At 40.4% G+C, this 12135-nt stretch overlaps 1 protein-coding gene across 4 annotated transcripts in view; it reads right to left on the reverse strand.

Annotated features, from left to right (window-relative positions):
- LOC145456538 (uncharacterized) overlaps window positions 1-12135 on the reverse strand; it is a 266927-nt gene that overhangs the window by 4686 nt on the left and 250106 nt on the right. Inside the window, exons 1-2 of one of the 4 annotated variants that reach the window (XR_013920628.1) lie at window positions 615-6623; window positions 425-548 (exon numbers count right to left, since the gene is read on the reverse strand). The exons of 1 other annotated variant lie outside the window; for it this stretch is intronic. The gene's annotated coding sequence lies outside the window, so the exon portion shown is untranslated. Of the gene's footprint in view, window positions 1-12; window positions 395-424; window positions 549-614; window positions 6624-12135 lie in introns of those variants that run through there. 2 more of the 4 variants (XM_080334676.1, XM_080334678.1) reach the window with 2 other exon arrangements.

A 12135-nucleotide genomic window follows, 5' to 3' on the forward strand; every position in this document is an offset into this window, starting at 1 on the left:
CAGTAAGCAAACCTTTATCTTGCTTTTTCAATATGTGTGTCAAACTAGGTTGCTTTCCTGAGTGCCTGAAAATAGCAAAAATATCGCCAGTCTATAAAGCAGGCTCTAGATACTCTACAGACAATTATAGACCCATATCGGTACTGCCTAGTTTTGCCATACTGTTTGAAAAACTGATGCATTCTCGATTAATGGAATTTTTATCGAAATACGCTGTGATTAATGTTCGACAATATGGTTTCCAATGCCTCCATTCAACCATCCATGCCCTCCTCGATATTCTCACTAATTATCACAATGTGCATGCATCAAATACCTACGGAATAGCTGTTTCCCTTGACTTGCGGAAAGCTTTTGATACTGTTGACCATTCGATATTAATTGATAAACTTGAGTGCTATGGTATTCGGGTGATTGTGCAGGATCTTTTTATGGATTACCTCACAGATCGTAAACAGTACACTTTTGTCAATGAGCAAGCATCGAACTCTGCATCTGTTTCTTGTGGTATTCCACAGGGATCCGTACTTGGACCCACCCTGTTTTTACTATATATTAACGATATATCAGTATGCTCTGATTTTACTACAACTCTCTTTGCAGACGATACCCACCTCTCACTTTCCTCAGGAAACGCCGAGAACCTTGTGTTAAAATCCAATGCTCATCTTGACTATATAAGTACTTGGTTAGCTTGCAACAAATTGTCTGTCAATGTTAAAAAGTGCCAAGCACTTCCAATAGGCAAGGAAAAGTACAGATCAGAGTTATCAAGTCCCAAATATGCAGGAAAGTTGGCAATTTCAGGCCAACAGCTAGACCTATGCAAGTCTATCAAGTACCTTGGTATTCATATAGATGCAGGTCTGACATGGCAACAGCATATTACCACTGTATGCGCAAAAGTTTCACGAAATATTGGTATACTATGGAAGGTTAACCAAATAGTTCCAAAACCGTTCCTACGCACTCTTTATTTTTCTATCATTCATTCCCACCTACAGTATGGTATTATAGTTTGGGGATCTGCTACCAAAACCCTACTGAACCAGCTGCAGGTGATCCAGAACAAAGCTCTAAGAGCAATTGCCAGAATACCCCTCTATAGTCGACTTGATCCATATTACAAAAAATTGCGTATCCTCAAAATTAGCGATATCTATATCTTTGAACTGGCCAAAGTGATGTATAAAATTAATCAGCTGCAAGTCCCCGTCTCTCTGCAACACTATTTTCAATATTGCAGTGATGTTCATAGTCATAGCACACGGTCTGTCACGAACGCCAACTTATTCATGTCCCACTCGGACATAGGTTTCCCTCCATTCAAACGAGCAGGTATTGATGTATGGAACAAAGAGATTCCAGCACATTTGAAAGACTCAAATTATCGTTCATTCAAGACAGGGATGTTGGATTATCTCCTAAGTAAATACTAGTCGCACCTGAACACTATCCACTCTGAATATACAAATCTGCAACCCATATATTTGCTCCTTGTGCATACTGATACATTGGTTCTGGTAACTGTGATATCTTCTCTTAATATTGCTGCTCCATGAATATTGCATTTTGTGTGACATATTTTGTTACCCTGTTCAGTTGTCAGTTTATGACATTATTTTCTTTAGTTGTTATAGTTTGTGACGTTATTTTATTTTTTTGAATAACCATTTACGCCGGTACCGGTTGACTCGAAGATCTTTATGATCATATCACCGGTACCAGTCAATACCGATACCGAAGCACTGTTTGTCTGTTGCATATTTATACTTTCATTTTGCCGCCATCGGTTGACGAAATAAAAATCTCTCTCTCTCTAAGCTATTGACGATGAATTACGTCATCAGCCAGTGCCAGCCAGCCAGTGCCTTACCTCTCGTTTCCCGCTTTCTTTTCGAACAATATATATGAAAATTGTGTGATTTTGGAGAAAAATGTTCAAAATCCAGTCATTCCTGAACATCGATGGTAAATAACGATAATATATAATTGAATTTTTCACAATTTTCGTTCAATCATCCTGACGATAGGTGAGTCATTGCCTCACTTGCCTCCCCTGACCTTGTTCCCTCTAATTTTTCACGTGTCTTCGCGCACTCAACAACTGACTGCGCGGTCCCTTGCACAACAGTGCGTAACGACTGAAAACAAATGTCATCACTTCGGATTGTTTGTGCGATGCGTAGATTTCCTGTGCGCAGAGACCGTGTCAGCACTGCGCAGTAGGCCTTTTGCAGGACTTCGATCACGTGACTAGATACGCATAGCAACAACAAATTGGTTAGCAAGCTACTTTCTCGCGCACCTGCTTCAGTGCTAAATATCGCATAGTGTACTGTTGATTTCTGGTTGTAAACGTTTCGGAAATTTGTTGCAGAAGTCATCAGAGATTCACCTATGCTAGATGTCAATCCTGTACAAAGCATTTAGAATGATATCGTCAGAATTACGCAGAAATCCATCGGTAACGTAGTCGTATTACGGTACTCAACTCTGATCATATGTACTTAAATTTATGCATTTGAAGTAAAGCGATTGGCTTATATTCTGGTAAGAGTATTTGTTAGTTCAAGCAGTACTATTTGTCTGTTGTGGAGCCTGATTTTGGATGGAAGATATGGCTGAAGCAGCCGGGACCCGCAAGGATCAGGATATACTGTCTGCTGGTTTGGGTGCTGGCGTGCTGCTATAAAACAAATGTCGCTGAACACATCGGAAGTATCTTTTGGGAGAACCTGCCGTCAAGACTAAGCAAATCAGTGCACTTTATTGTTGCCTTATACAATGCCAATTTTATTACCACTACTTCGCAACTGCGATTGAAGTGGATTTGGCAAATCACACTCGATTTTGATAAATAGTTGATGTCACATATGTGCGATATTTAGCGAACTAAGGGAAGTAACTATCATATACCTCTTAGAGCAGCTCAAACGCAGTGACAAGATCGGTCATCCTATACCCAGACGTGGTCAACGTGGTCATTGTTGGGAACCGAGTAGAAGTAATGCCTTAATTTATACTCCAGTACAAGTAGCACTAATTACTTCCAGGACATGTCCAAAGTACTTCAAGTGGAAGTAGAAATGAATTTCTGAAAAGCGGTCAAGAAATTCGTTACATGAAGTAGATTTGATTGAGGGTCACTTAGTTTTAGAAATTGATGCCATGTGACAACTGTAAACATTGCATGTTGCATCTTCTTGATCAACGCAAAAAGGTGATGACACCACAAATAAGTGCAATTTTCAAAAATTAATTTAGTTACCGTGGTACTGGGGCTATTTTGCCCAGTTGTTATGACAACCTCACGCTTGAAGGGGATGCAATCATGCGCCAAAACTACTTTCTAGTTGACAAAATCCCAAACCTGACAAAAAAGTACTACCTAAAAAGTGTCAAGTAGAAGTGGAAGTAGCCTAAACTCATAATGACGCTAGTACTCAGGTAAAATAGTACTTCGTTGCTGACCCCCTCTGTGCATTGGCTCAACCAACTCAGAAACATCCTCTAAAGACGACTAACATTGTTTCTTTCGCATTGACTCCGTAATATTCTGAACTTATGATATTCTTTGATTCATTGAATTTACAAATAAACTTGCAAAGAAGATCGATTTATTAATTTTTGTGCATTCGATACCCAGAGCATAAGAAATAGTTGAAGAAAAATGGATGTTAACCTTATCAAGTTCAATAACTGCCGAGACTGTTATGCCTATGTATTTTCCTCTACCTCCATAGCCACTTGTCTAGACATATTCATAGCATCCACGGAAGAGCGCTTGTCTTGCTGTACACAAATGAAATATCATTTTCAAAGCAGACATCAACATCGGGAAAGAAGTTCAGGACAGTTAGTCAGTGGTCAGATCATCTGCTGACATTTTCTGTTGGCATGAAACCACGCTGCCTTCCACCGCATGACCAAATTTTATGTGGTGATAATAATTGGCTCCAGGCTGGATTCTTGACGAGGGCATCATCAATTTCTTAGTTGCCTATGTTCGGCTCTCTTGGGATAATTCATCAGATCATTAATCCCGATGCAAGTGGTATAGCCATATGTCTTGAAACTCAAGATATTTGCACTGTGCCATAGAGTGAAGTAATCCAATCCAGGCAATCAATCAAGTAATCCAGGCCCCGGGACAGTTTGTTTCACCCTCAATTGGAGCTGATGATCATTTTCCTTCGGGTAGTGGCACTTGGCAGCATGACAGAATGATCAATAACTTGTAATATAGGTGTAGAGGTCTAAATATTTTGAATTGTTGAACTGAGAAGTCATACAATAGCTTAGGATATTTAATATATATATGGTGTGTAGCACATTGCATGAATTCATAACACATCAACGTACTGGCACTGGCATTCATTGTCTCTTAGGCTTAAAAATAGCAGTATCCTATATATATTGCAATCGATATCAATCATCAAAATGCTGCAATGATTACCAACTACCGCTACAATACAACTATAGTATACTATCCACACCTAACTTAATGCTGCAATAAATATCAAGCAGTCAATGTCCTGCAATGTCGAATTTTGTGTCATAAAATCATAGTTGACTACCAAATAACGGCTACAATGTCGATCATTTTGACGCAAGGAGTTTACATAGTTCATGAATCAAAGACATCCAACATATTTGAATCCTTGCGCATCTCCATGACACTTGCGAGCGTTTACAGCCCGAAAACGATAATATACTGTATCCGAAATACGGCTACGTTAACGACGGATTTCTGCGTAATTCTGACGATATCATTCTATGTGCTTTGTACAGGATTGACATCTAGCATAGGTAAATCTCTGATGACTTCTACAACTAATTTCCGAAACGTTTACAACCAGAAATCAACAGTACACTATGCGATATTTAGCACTGAAGCAGGTGCGCGAGAAAGTAGCTTGCTAACCAATTTGTTGTTGCTATGCGTATCTAGTCACGTGATCGAAGTCCTGCAAAAGGCCTATTGCGCACGTGCGCAGCTTAGAGGGAACATTGATAGTGACCATGTTTGGGTCCCCCTGTAAGCACGTGAGCAGGGATTCTCGCATTTAAAAGGAGCATCACGACGAACCTGCGTTCGCGTAACGTAAGTTTCGCATGCTCCAATTAGGCAACCAGAACTAGTTATTACAGAGAAAATGTGGCGCACACGACGAATCTCAGGTATAGTGAGTTCGAATAATTGGTAGCAGGAAGTCATGATGTTTCACTTGAGACGTAACAGTTGAAAGAAAAGGACGAAGTTTATTTTTGTCCTTGATGTGTTTGCGGCGTATACACCGACTCATGATACACATACACACGATCTGTGCATATGCATACCATGAGTGAATGATGCGCATATGCCGCTGGACAAGGAAGTGCAGATATAGCCTTTACGGCTTTCTAAGTCATGAACCACCCCTCCATTCTATCCCAGTAATGCATGAGCGCCAAGCAGGGAAGTCATGGATACCAGTGTTACTATAATCAGGTCTTTGGTCTTACCCGGCCAGGGATCGAACCCACGACCTACCGATCAAGAAGCCGGACGCTTCACCATTACGCTATCTTGTCGGTAATTGGTGTCGGTGATTGACATGTATGGCTCTTTGGGAGTCTAAATGTGAAAATCAGGCCAATATGGCTCTTCGGACAAAAAAGGTTGCCGACCCCTGGAATAGACTAACACCTGCATCGACCGTAACCTGACTTGGCTGGAAGCATTTTGCCTTATTTTACTGCGGATTTTCCAGGTTTAATCAATAATTTTTCAATATTATCATTCACATTTTTATTATCACCTTACCGCCTTTTAAGGTCGTGTGCGTTATGGACCAGCTGCTATCTACTATGGAAAATATGCTGATCGGATACAGATAACAACAACATTACAGCGTATGTGAGGTAACTGAGCTTTAGACTTCATTCATTTCTCCAAATCTATGTATAGATAGGATAGGAGAACCGAACTCAAAGCTCAACAATGGTCACATAATACTAAATGTGATTTGTGCTAATCATTACGCAGTGCTGCTTCCATCACCCCAAATCCCACAGAGGGTTACGGATCTGTGGTAGCGAAGAACTGATGACATTTTTAGATTCTGCGTTCCGTAATTAGTCAAAAGCAATGAAAATATCAGGCTAAACAATGATTCCATCCGATTTTGTTACGTAGTGAATAGCTGTTGCTATAGACACTTATGCACAGTACATATATTGCACAATGCACAATGCACATATATACTTGTCTTTGGAGTTCATACACAGTCAGATGCTAAATTCCCCTGAGTGGAACGACATTTTTATATAGACTCTCATAGTTATAAATGAATTTTCTAACTTTAAAGTATGTATCAATATCTTGATTTCTAAAACGCCGTGAAGCAATTTTCCCTGGGTTTAAGCAGCTTATAAATTTTTATATTGCATTACAGCAGGGGTGGCCAACCTGCGGCCGTAGAAGGGAATTCAGTAGGGGTCTCAGCTTTCCCGTGGCCAGGTACTGGCCACAAAATTTTCGTGGCCGGCCATGGAAAAGCGGTATTTCGTGGCCGGCCACAGCGAATTTCATTGCCGGCCATAATGATTCATCGTGGCCGGCCACAGGTTCGTGGCCAGTTAATGATTTTTGAATAACATATTGAAGTTCTGTACATCCAAGATGCTCTTTAATGATCTTTGCTCGTCTAGATAGATTGAAACTGTCATCTTTCAATCACTGTGACTATCTGAAGCAGATCATCTCTATTTGCACTGCGTCGGTTTGGTTTGTGAAGTATAATTACACGAATATCGTCAGTTATCAAATTATATCAATAAACCTACTACTTAATGTCGTCGGGAAGGGTCTAAAATTTCATCGGCTCGGCACATATTTACCCTTTTCCTGCATGCGTTGTAGAAATGTATTTTATCCTCTCTGACTATCACAAATTTACGGTGAGGAACGATGTAAACTCTACTAGTGCTACCACCCAAACAGAAGTTCCTTAAACCGTCCTGTCTACTTGTCCACTTGTCTTGAAATCATCCTGTTCTACACCAGAAAGTTCGTTCCTATACCAGTTTCATAAAAAGGAGAGTAAATAAAATCATAATTGCGAACTGCGAGCCACGCCGCCCCATCGCTAGAACGGCATTTAGATGACCTCTTTCGGATTATCACCGCACTGACGTATTGGACACAAGGAATCAATTAATATACAAACGAATTGCTTTTATTAGTCTGATACACAGATTAACGAACCAAGAAAACCAGTAGAATGTATTTCGAGGCGCTACCCGACGCGTCTCCTCTGCAATACGTCCTTTTCTGTGGTAAAAGAAACTATGAATAAGCAAAATTTTCAACCCAACAATACCCAAATTTAACAGTAAAATCTAGAAGCATGTTTCCGAATGCCTGACGATATTGACGGCAACACTCAGTGCTTGCAGAAAAGTCGAATTCCTCGTCACCATTCAGAAAGTGCTCGGCATACTGAAACAGCAATTGCGATTTCAGATGAAGAGTCTTTTGAAATTTTGAGTTACCTTCAATACCAAGACCCCGCAGTAATAAGAGTCATTCTGTTGACTATGAGCCCTGAATACGATTTCCCACCCAGTGGCAGAACTACGTGTATGGTACTTCCAGAATCCCCTGGGAGCATAGAGATATGCAGAGTGTCAACAAAAAGTAATATCTCAGTTACTCACTTCCAATTACGTTCCAAGCGTCTTCGGTAGTGTTCCTCATTGCCCATGGGGTCGTATAAGTGTGTTTTTGAATTTAGGTTAGTCGCCTGCTAAAAATACATTTGATTTAATTATTAACACACCAATAAGCCGTAAGGCCCCTATTGCGATCCCAGGCAATTTACTTTATGCAAGGTCTCACAGGGTTTCTTTCCGGTAGTGTTCAACGCGTACTCAATGCAAGACAAAGCACAACCTTCTTTGCGTCTCTTGAATCTTTAATAAGTTGACACAATGTCTCACTAATAGGAATACGGTAAACTGAAATCAAAATACTCCAATAAATACACAATCTAATTCTAACCCTAACTCAAAACTTACCAACTTTCCCGGCTCTACTCTCACTACAAATTCGCGCCAACTACTATACGAAATGTATCCAGCCGGACATGACGTCAAAGGGTCCTAACTAAATGTGAATGATGCACAACTGCACAATCTAAACATAGATACTACGTCTCTAACATGGCTTCCCTAGAAATGTTGCATTTCTAAACACTCAAACGAAACTAACATAATATACAAAGTGGCTCCTTGTCGGGAATCAATCCCTATAGTTCTCAGACTTGAGGTACAAAATCAATTTTTGGATCGGTCGATCCAGCAAAACAGTCTCAGTCAAAGGCCTCCTTCTGTTATCCAATGCATGATTAGCCATTCTGCATTGAACTTTGCAAACATGACTATCTTCATCAGGGTACACCTTCACGATTCTTCCCAACTTCCAGAAATTTCTTGCCACGCTGTCGTCAGCTACGATCACAATATCACCAATTTCAAGATTTCGCTTGGTGTCATTCCATTTGCTGCGTAGTTGCAAATTCTGCAAAAATTCCTTTCGAAATCGTTGCCAAAATTCATTTGCCAAATGTTGCACTCTTCTCCAACGCTTTCTCACGTAAAGATCAGGTCTTCTGAAGTATCCAGGTGGAGACATAACCAACTTTGACTTCCCAGTAAGTATATGATTAGGTGTCAACGGTAGCGGGCCATCAATGCTTGATAAATTCTCCACAGTCAAAGGTCTGCAGTTGACGATAGCCTCGGCTTCAGCCATGAATGTGGACAAAGTATCTTCGTCGAATTGCTGTCCATGTTTGACAAGAAGCGTGCTTAGTACAGCACGAATTGATCTGATTTGACGTTCCCAAACTCCCCCTTGTGAACTAGCCAAGGGTACATTAAACTTGAATGGAAAATAATCACAGTTTTCTCGTAAGAGAAATTCACGAACTTTATTTTCATTCATCAATTCGAATGATTGCTTCAACTCTCTTGAAGCGCCAATAAAATTAGATCCTCTATCACATCTCAGTTGTCGGATTGGTCCATTTCGACATATAAAGCGTCTCAACGCATTTATGAAACTGTCAGTCTCCAGACTTGGAGCTACTTCAATTCTTACTGCTCTGCTAGTAAGACAAGTAAACAGAACTCCATACCTCTTTAGCTCCTTTCTGTCTTGCTTGATAATGAAAGGTCCAAATATATCGCATATGCACAAAACGAAAATGCAGGTCCAACTTCAGATCTATCGGACGGGAGATCAGCCATAATCTGCTCCACGAACTTTCCCCTCTGTCTCTTGCATGTCACACAATTTGCAATTACTGTGGAAACAGAAGATCTTCCACCAACTATCCAATAACCATTTTCTCTGATGGCATTCTGCGTTATGCCTCTTCCTTGATGATGTGTTCTTTCATGAATATCTCTGATCATCAAAGTCGTAACGTGGTGTGATTTTGGCAAAATCACAGGATGCTTCAATTCTTCAGACAAATTGGCAGCATCTAATCTACCACCAACTCGTAACACTCCATCAGCATCCAAACACGGCTTCAGCTTATAAAGAGGAGAGCTCCTCTTTACATTGCGTTTTCTTTCCAGAACTTCAATTTCTTTAGGATAGGTTTCTCTTTGAGCCATCTTGATCAATTCTATTTTCGCACCATGTGCATCTTTACCAGTTAAATTACTTTCGAACTGTTGCTTAATCACAGCTGGTGACTTCCTTCTCAAATATTGCACATATTTTTTCATAACCATGACAAATCTTACGGCCTTTTCCATTCTTGAGAACTTCAGCATCAACTCTGACAAGTTCCGCTGTTCCTGACATTTTGTCTTCAATACCGTTTTTCTCACTTCGGGATCATTGTGTTCCAATTCACTGTATTGACTTGCTCTTAACTTCTTGGCAAGTTCAATCGCGTTCCACAAAAATTCCGGTCCATTTTCAAATTGACAAGTTGCTGTCAGTTCAGACGGATTCATGCCACGAGATACTTCATCTGCAACATTGCACTTTGACTCAATGTGATACCAATTCGCTGGATCACTCTTGTCACGAATCTCTTGCACGCGATTAGCAACATAAATGTGAAATCTCTTTGATTCATTTGATATGTATCCAAGAACTACTTTACTGTCAGTCCAATATACTTGAGTCACATTTTCATATTCAAGCTCTTTTTCGAGAATAGTACTGATTCTTGCAGACACCAAAGCTGCAGTCAATTCTAGTCTCGGTATCGACACAGATTTCAATGGCGCAACTCTTGCCTTCGCCATTACAAGTGAGCAATGAATGCGGTCATACTCATCAATCAATCTCAAATAAGAACACTGACCATATGAATAACTTGATGCATCACTGAAGTGGTGAAGCTCCACCTTCTTCAACTTTCCAAAATCTTGAGGCTTGAAGCATCTTTTGATTTTAAGATCTGCCAACTCTGGTAATCCCATGCGCCACCTTTCCCATCTTGGACGCAGTTGTTCTGGAACTTCATCATCCCAATCATGATTGGCCTTGGTAAGTGCTAGCAATATCTGTTTTCCTTCAAGCAAAACAGGACTGAGGAATCCCAGCGGATCCCAAACACTGGAAACCGTTGCCAAAATACCTCGTCTTGTGAATGGACGGTCCTTCAAAGTTATGCGAAACATGAAACCGTCATGTTCTATTGACCATTCAACTCCAAGAGTTCTCAAAATGGGAGGAGGTGCATGCTCTCCTTCCAAGTTTTTCGCTTCAATACAACATTCCTCAGTAGGAATTTGTTTCAAAATCATCGGATGATTAGCAGCATACTTTGTTAGTTTGAAGCCGCCACGTTTGCACATGTCCTTCGTCAATTTGGCATAGGATGCCATCATTTCAATATCATCTCCACTACATAAAATATCGTAAACATAGGAATTGCTCAATATTACCTTAGCAATTGAGTCTCCGAATTCCTTCTTATTTTCTTGCGCAGTCTTCATCAATGCGAAGATGCTACAGCCTGGACTGCTGTATATTCCGAAGCTGTGAACATTCATTTTATACTCGATGGGTTCACCTTCAATATCATTTTCCCAGAACAGGAATCTGAAGAAGTCTTGATGGTTGGGAGACAGATTCACTGAATAAAACATCTGCTCCAAATCTGCGGTCCAACAATAACTTCCCTTACGGAATCTCATCAATACACCAATCAGCTTATTGGTAAGGCAAGGTCCAGTAAGCAGTAGATCATTCCGCGAAACGCCTTGGAACTTAGCGCTGCCATCATACACCACTCTGATTTTTCCAGGTTTCATCGGATGATAAACTCCGTGATGTATCAAGTACCATTTCTTGCCAACAATTCCATGGTCATTCTTGTCTACTCGACAGCATGACCTTTCTTCATCAGTTTGTTGACAAACTCAAAATAATGCATCTTGAACTGAGCGTCTTGCTTCATACGCTTCTTGATACTCTTCAAACGTTGCAATGCAAGTGGCTTGTTATCTGTAATAATTGGGTTGTCACTCTTAAACGGTAGTGACAACTCGTAACGCCCTTGCTCAGTGAACTTGATACTATTTTCACATTTCTCCATGAATTTTCTGTCCTCCACCGATATCATTTCATTCGCAGGAAATGTACCTCCCATGAACGAATTCGAGTTCTTCCTGTACTCAGAAAAATCAAGTTCAAAACTTTGAGCAATTGCTTTAGGCGATATCATCTCTTTGGTACTGTACAATGGCACCAAATTACTTTCAGTCATCTCTTGACTCTGGATTCTATTACAGTATCGCTCATCAGGTTGTCTTGTTCCTGATGTCAATCCAACTATGCTCCAGCCCATTAAAGTTTTTACAGCATAGCTATCAGACTTCATACTTGATATGACTTCGGTAGGTTTGAGCGCCTTAGGACAATCAGTTCCCAACAGAAGTCCAACTTCAATATTACCATCGAAATCTGGTAATTCTTTCAAAATCTCAGCATAACTTGGATCGCTCGATGCAATTTCTCGTGTCACAATTTGTTTTGTATTAACTGGAATCTCTTCACGAGAATAGCAGGCTGGCAAGGCCAATGAGTTACAGTCCAAACTTTCGATGAATAACGAC

Source organism: Botryllus schlosseri, chromosome 14, assembly GCF_051294905.1.
Source record: "Botryllus schlosseri isolate E-star chromosome 14, Bs_hap1, whole genome shotgun sequence".
Classification (NCBI taxonomy): domain Eukaryota; kingdom Metazoa; phylum Chordata; class Ascidiacea; order Stolidobranchia; family Styelidae; genus Botryllus; species Botryllus schlosseri.